The following is a 5,544-nucleotide window of genomic DNA, read 5'->3' on the forward strand; positions in this document are numbered from 1 at the left end:
AATTGGAAAATTTAAAAGAAATGGACAACTTTCTGGATAAATATCACTTACCAAAATTAAATCAAGACTAGATAAGCAAATTAAACAGATCTATAACTGCTGAAGAAATAGAAACAGTCATCAAAAGTCTTCTAAACATAAAAATCTCAGGACCAGATGGTTTCAGCTCATAATTCTACAAGATTTTCAAAAAAGAAGTAATACTAATACACCTTAAATTATTTCACACAATAGAAACAGAAAGAACATTCCCAAACTCTTTTTTTTAAAGATTTTATTTATTATGCATACAGTGTTCTATCTGCATGTACACCTGCAGGTCAGAAGAGAGCACCAGATCTCATGGATGGTTGTGAGCCACCATGTGGGACTTGAACTCATGACCTCTGGAAGAGCAGTCACTGCTCTTAACCTCTGAGCCATCTCTCCAGCCCCTGCCAAACTCTTTTTATGAGGTTACAATTACCTTGATACCCAAACCACAGAAAGACATTACTAAACAAAAGAATTCAAGACCAATCTCACTCATGAACATTGATGCAAAAATACTAAATAAAATACTGGCAAATCAAATCCAAGAACACATCAGAACCATCATCCACCATGATCAAGTCAGCTTCATCCCAGCGATGCAAGGATGCTTCAACATATGAAAATCTGTCAACATAATCCACAATATAAACAAACTGAAAGATAAAAACCATATGATCATATCATTAGATGCCAAAAGAGCTTTCAACAAAATACAACATCCCTTCATGATAAAGGTCTTGGAGAGAGCAGGAATACAAATAACATACTTAAACATAATAACGGCAGTATACTGTAAACAAATAGCCAACATCAAACTAAATGGAGAGAAACTACCAGCGATCCCACTGAAATCAGGAACAAAAGAAGACTGTCTATTCTCTCCATATCTATTCAATAGAGTTCTCGGGGGTCTTAGCTAGACCAATAACACACCAAAAGATCAAGGGAATACAAATCTGAAAAGAAGTCAAACTATTACTATTTGCTAATGATATGATAGTTTACATATGTGACCCTAAATTTTCTACCAAGGAACACCAACAACTCAGTAATGGAACAGAATACAAGATTATTCAAAAAAATCAGTAGCCTTCCTGTACATAGATGATATAGGGCTGAGAAAGATGTCAGAGAAACATAACCCTTCACAATAGCCACAAGTAGCATAAAATATTTCAGAGTAAATCTGACCAAACAAGTAGAAGAGTTGTATGACAAGAACTTTAAATCTTTGAAGAAAGAATTTGAAGAAGACACTGGAAAGTGGAAAAATCTCCCATGCTCTTACGTAGGTAGAATTGACATAGTAAAAATTGCAATCTTACCAAAAGAAATCTACAGATTCAATGCAATGCCCATCAAAATCCCAGCAAAATTCTTCATAGACCTTGAAAGAATAGTACTCAACTTCATATGGAAAAGCAAAAAACCCAGGATAGCCAAAGCAATCCTGTACAATCAAAGAACTTCTGGAGGCATCACAATCCCTGACTTCAAACTCTACTACAGAGCTACAGTACTAAAAAAGCCTGGTATTGCCATAAAAACAAACAGGAGGACTAATGAAACAGATTTGAAGATGCGGATATTAATCCACAAAGGACACAGTCAATAAGACAAAATGACAGCCTACAGAATGGGAAAAGATCTTCACTAACACCACATCAGACAGAAGTCTAATCTCCAAAATAAACAAAGAATTCAAGAAATTGGTTATCAAAAGAACAAATAATCCAATAAAAAATGGAGTGCAAACCTAAACAGAGATCTCTCAACAGAGGAATTTAAATGGCTAAAAGACATTTAGGAAATGTTCAACATTCTTTCAAATGGCTTAATGTAGGTCACAGTCTGCCGGAGATGTGTAACAGTAAAAATGGAGCTCTATGTTCACTACATATTCAGAAGTAATGTTAGATAGACTATAAAGAAGGTCCCAATAGTGGTGAAAAGATGACTCAGCAGTTAAGAGTTGTTTTCAAGAAGACCCAGGTCTAATTGGCATCAACTGTATTGAGGTTCATAACCTATTGTGGAATATTTAAGTGGGCAAAGACGTGCTACATTTCTTTATACTGCAGAATATTTCTTTAACTGTGTAAAAGTGTGTTACTTTTGTTTATTTATATTTATACATATTGTATAAATTTATATTTATAAATATTGTGTAATTATGTAAAGTTGTGTAGCCTTTGTTTCAGCTTACCTGCCTAAGGTACCTGATTTGTCTAATAAAAAACTGAACAGCCAAATATTATGCAGAAAGAAAAGATAGCTGGGACTGCTAGATTCATAGAATAAGGAGGAGAAACAGGAGAAGGAGGAGGAGAAAACAGTAAGATACCCAGTGCAGGAAGCCAGGCAGATGCCAGCCAGGAGACATGAGAAGCACTGAAACTAAGATACACAGAAGAAAAGAAAATTTAAAAGCCCCAAGGCAAAAGTTAGGCAAGGCGAAGCAGGATAATTTAAGTTAAAACAGTTATCTTGAAACTAATCTAAACTAGATCAAGCATTCAAAACTAATAATAAGTCTCCTTGTATGATTTGGAACTGGTTGTTGTGTTAGCCCAAAAGAAAAACCCTGGTCCAACAAGAATTTGCAACTCCAGTTCTAAGACATCTAATTTCCTATTCTTATGTCTGTGGACACCAGGCACATACACACTGCACGGACATACATGAAATCTAAACATTCATATCTATAAAGTAAATGAAAACCATGCATTTATATCCAATATGCATTGTTTTCCTTATCTTCATTATTCTTCTCTCATATACTACATCCCTGCAGCAGTTTTCCCTCATAGCTCTGCGGAAGAGGCAAGTCTGTCCCCCAAACTTGCCTCTTCTGCAGATTTGCCCTTCATCCATTTCCCTTCATAAAAGATCAGGCCTCCAAGAAATATCAACCAAACAAGGCATATTGAGTTGCAATAATTGAGTAGGCAAATTCCCTCATCTTAAAAAAGAATGGAAGAAACTCACTAGAAAGAAAAGGGTCCCAAAAGCATGCAAAAGAATCAGAGACAGCACCTTTTCCCACTTTTAAGAGTCCCACAAGAACACTAAGCTACAAACCATAACATATATAGAGAACCTAGGTCAGACCTATGCAGGCTCATTGATTGTTGGTTCATTCTCTATCAGACCCTGTGAGTCTAGGTTAGTCGATTCTGTGGGTTTTATTATGGTGTCATTGACCCTCTGGCTTCCACAATGCTTCCTCAGCCTCTTACATATGATTCTTTCATTTCCTTCTAATGTTTGGATGTAGGTCTCTGCATCTGTTTTCTTCATTTGCTGAACAAAGCCTTTGTGATAATGATTATGATAGGCTCCTGTCTGTGAGTAGAGCTGAGCTTCAATAGGAATCATTTCATTGGCTTTTATCAAGTTAGGTTTGGTTCTATCCTTGGCTATCCAGGCTCTGATTCCTGGCTCTCAAGTAGTGTCGGGCATGGGTTCCCTTTCATGGCATGTGTCTCTATCAGGAAAAACCAGTGGATAGTCATTCCCACAAATTTTCCATCTTTACCCAAGCACATCTTACAGGTAGGACAGATTTGTAGGTCAAAGGTTTTGTGACTGAATTGATGTCAACAATCCCGCCACTAGAAGCCTTTCCTGCTTATAGAAGATGGCCAGTTAAGACTTCATCACCCCCAATACTAGGAGTCTTAGTTAGGATCACCCTCATAGATTCCAAAAAATTTGAAAAATATAAAGAAGATGGACAATTTTCTTGATAGTTACCACTCAACAAAGTTGAAACAAGGTTAGCAATTTAAGTAGATCTATAAGTCCTAAGAAAATAGAAGCAGTCATTAAAGTCTTACAACCAAATAATAAAAAGCCCAGTATTATACAGTTTTGGAACAAAATTCTATCATATGTTCAAAGAAGAGCTAATGCCAATACTCCTCAAATTATTCAACAAAAATAGAAATGGGTGGTACATTGTCAGATTCATTTTGTGAGACCGCAGTCATCATGATATCCAAACCACATGAAGACTCAATGAAGAAAGAGAATTACAAAATAGTTTCCTTCAGGAACATTAATGCAAAAATATTTTATAAAATACTTACAATCAGAATTCAAGAATACATTAAAAATTCATTCAACATGATCAATTAGGCTTCATTCCAGAGATGCAGGAATGGTTCAACATACAAATATCTGTGGATATAATCCACCATATAAACAAACTGAAAGAAAAAATCCACATGATTTTTTCATCAGATGCTGAGAAAACATTCGACAAAATTCAACACCCCTTTATGATAAAAGACTTGGAGAGATCAGAGCTATAAGGAATAAACCTAAACATAATAAGGCAATTTACAACAAGTCAGTAGCCAACATCAAATTAAATGGAGAGAAATTCAAAGCAATTCTACTAAAATCAGGAACAAGACAAGCTGTCCACTCTCACTATATCTGTTCAATATAGTACTTGAAGTTCTAGCTAGAACAAGAAGAAAATTGTAATTTTATTAAGAAAGAGAAGGTACCAAATATTATTTTGCCATCTTGAATTTAAAACTGAAAATTCTATACTAACAGAGTCAAGCTATAGGCATTACACAATAACAATATTTTCAAGAACGATGGGAAACTGAAAATAAAAGAATATAAAAGGAAGTGATGTACAATATACATAGCAGTATAGCTTATTATAGACTATACTTATTTCTATTAACACACAAAAATGTAATCATGCTTTGAGCTAAATAAATTTAAGATATGGTTATGTCTCTACCATAGATCCTATGGCCTGAAAGTACAAGGATCTACATATAATTCCAGGCACTCAAAAATAATCCAAGGAATGCAAAATAAGAAAGAAAGAAATTTAATGGTTTCTGATATAACAAAATTGACTAAAAATTTGCTATACAATTTATTGGTTAATGAAAGTAATAGAAATCTTAAGTAAAAAATAATTCATGTTTAATTTTTTCTATGAAGAAAAACACAGAAGAAAACATTGACATTAGAAATATTATTAGCATTAATATTCTTCAGTAGTAGAGTGTTAATAAATGTCAAATTCAACACTTCTCTAATGTAAAAATTTCATCCAAAAGTCTGCTTTTCCTTTTCTAATATTTTCTTCTGGATTGGATTCAAAATTCATTAAAATAATTTATATTTGCAATATAAAATTTCTGTTTCAAAGCCTGAGATATTCCCTTGGGTCATCCTATTTCTGTTTAATCTGCTAATATATCCAAATACCATATCTTGAAGTGATTTTTCTCTTGGTGCTGACTTGTATAGACATCTATACCTTAAACTACTCCAGATATGCTGCACTAAGTCTTACACTTTGCTATGAAAAACATACTATAATTGATAGATTAAAGACGAATCTTAATAGATAAAGTAGAATAGAAAGTCATAATAAAGCTATAGGGATTACGAACCCTGACTGCTTTTTGGACTGGAGAGGGAGGGGGAGGGAGGGTGGGGGAAGGGGGAGGAAAATGGGACGAAGGGAGGAGG

This window comes from Alexandromys fortis, unplaced genomic scaffold, assembly GCF_014885135.2.
Source record: "Alexandromys fortis isolate MF-2015 unplaced genomic scaffold, M_Fortis_MF-2015_v1.1 scaffold_128, whole genome shotgun sequence".
In the NCBI taxonomy this organism is placed as follows: domain Eukaryota; kingdom Metazoa; phylum Chordata; class Mammalia; order Rodentia; family Cricetidae; genus Alexandromys; species Alexandromys fortis.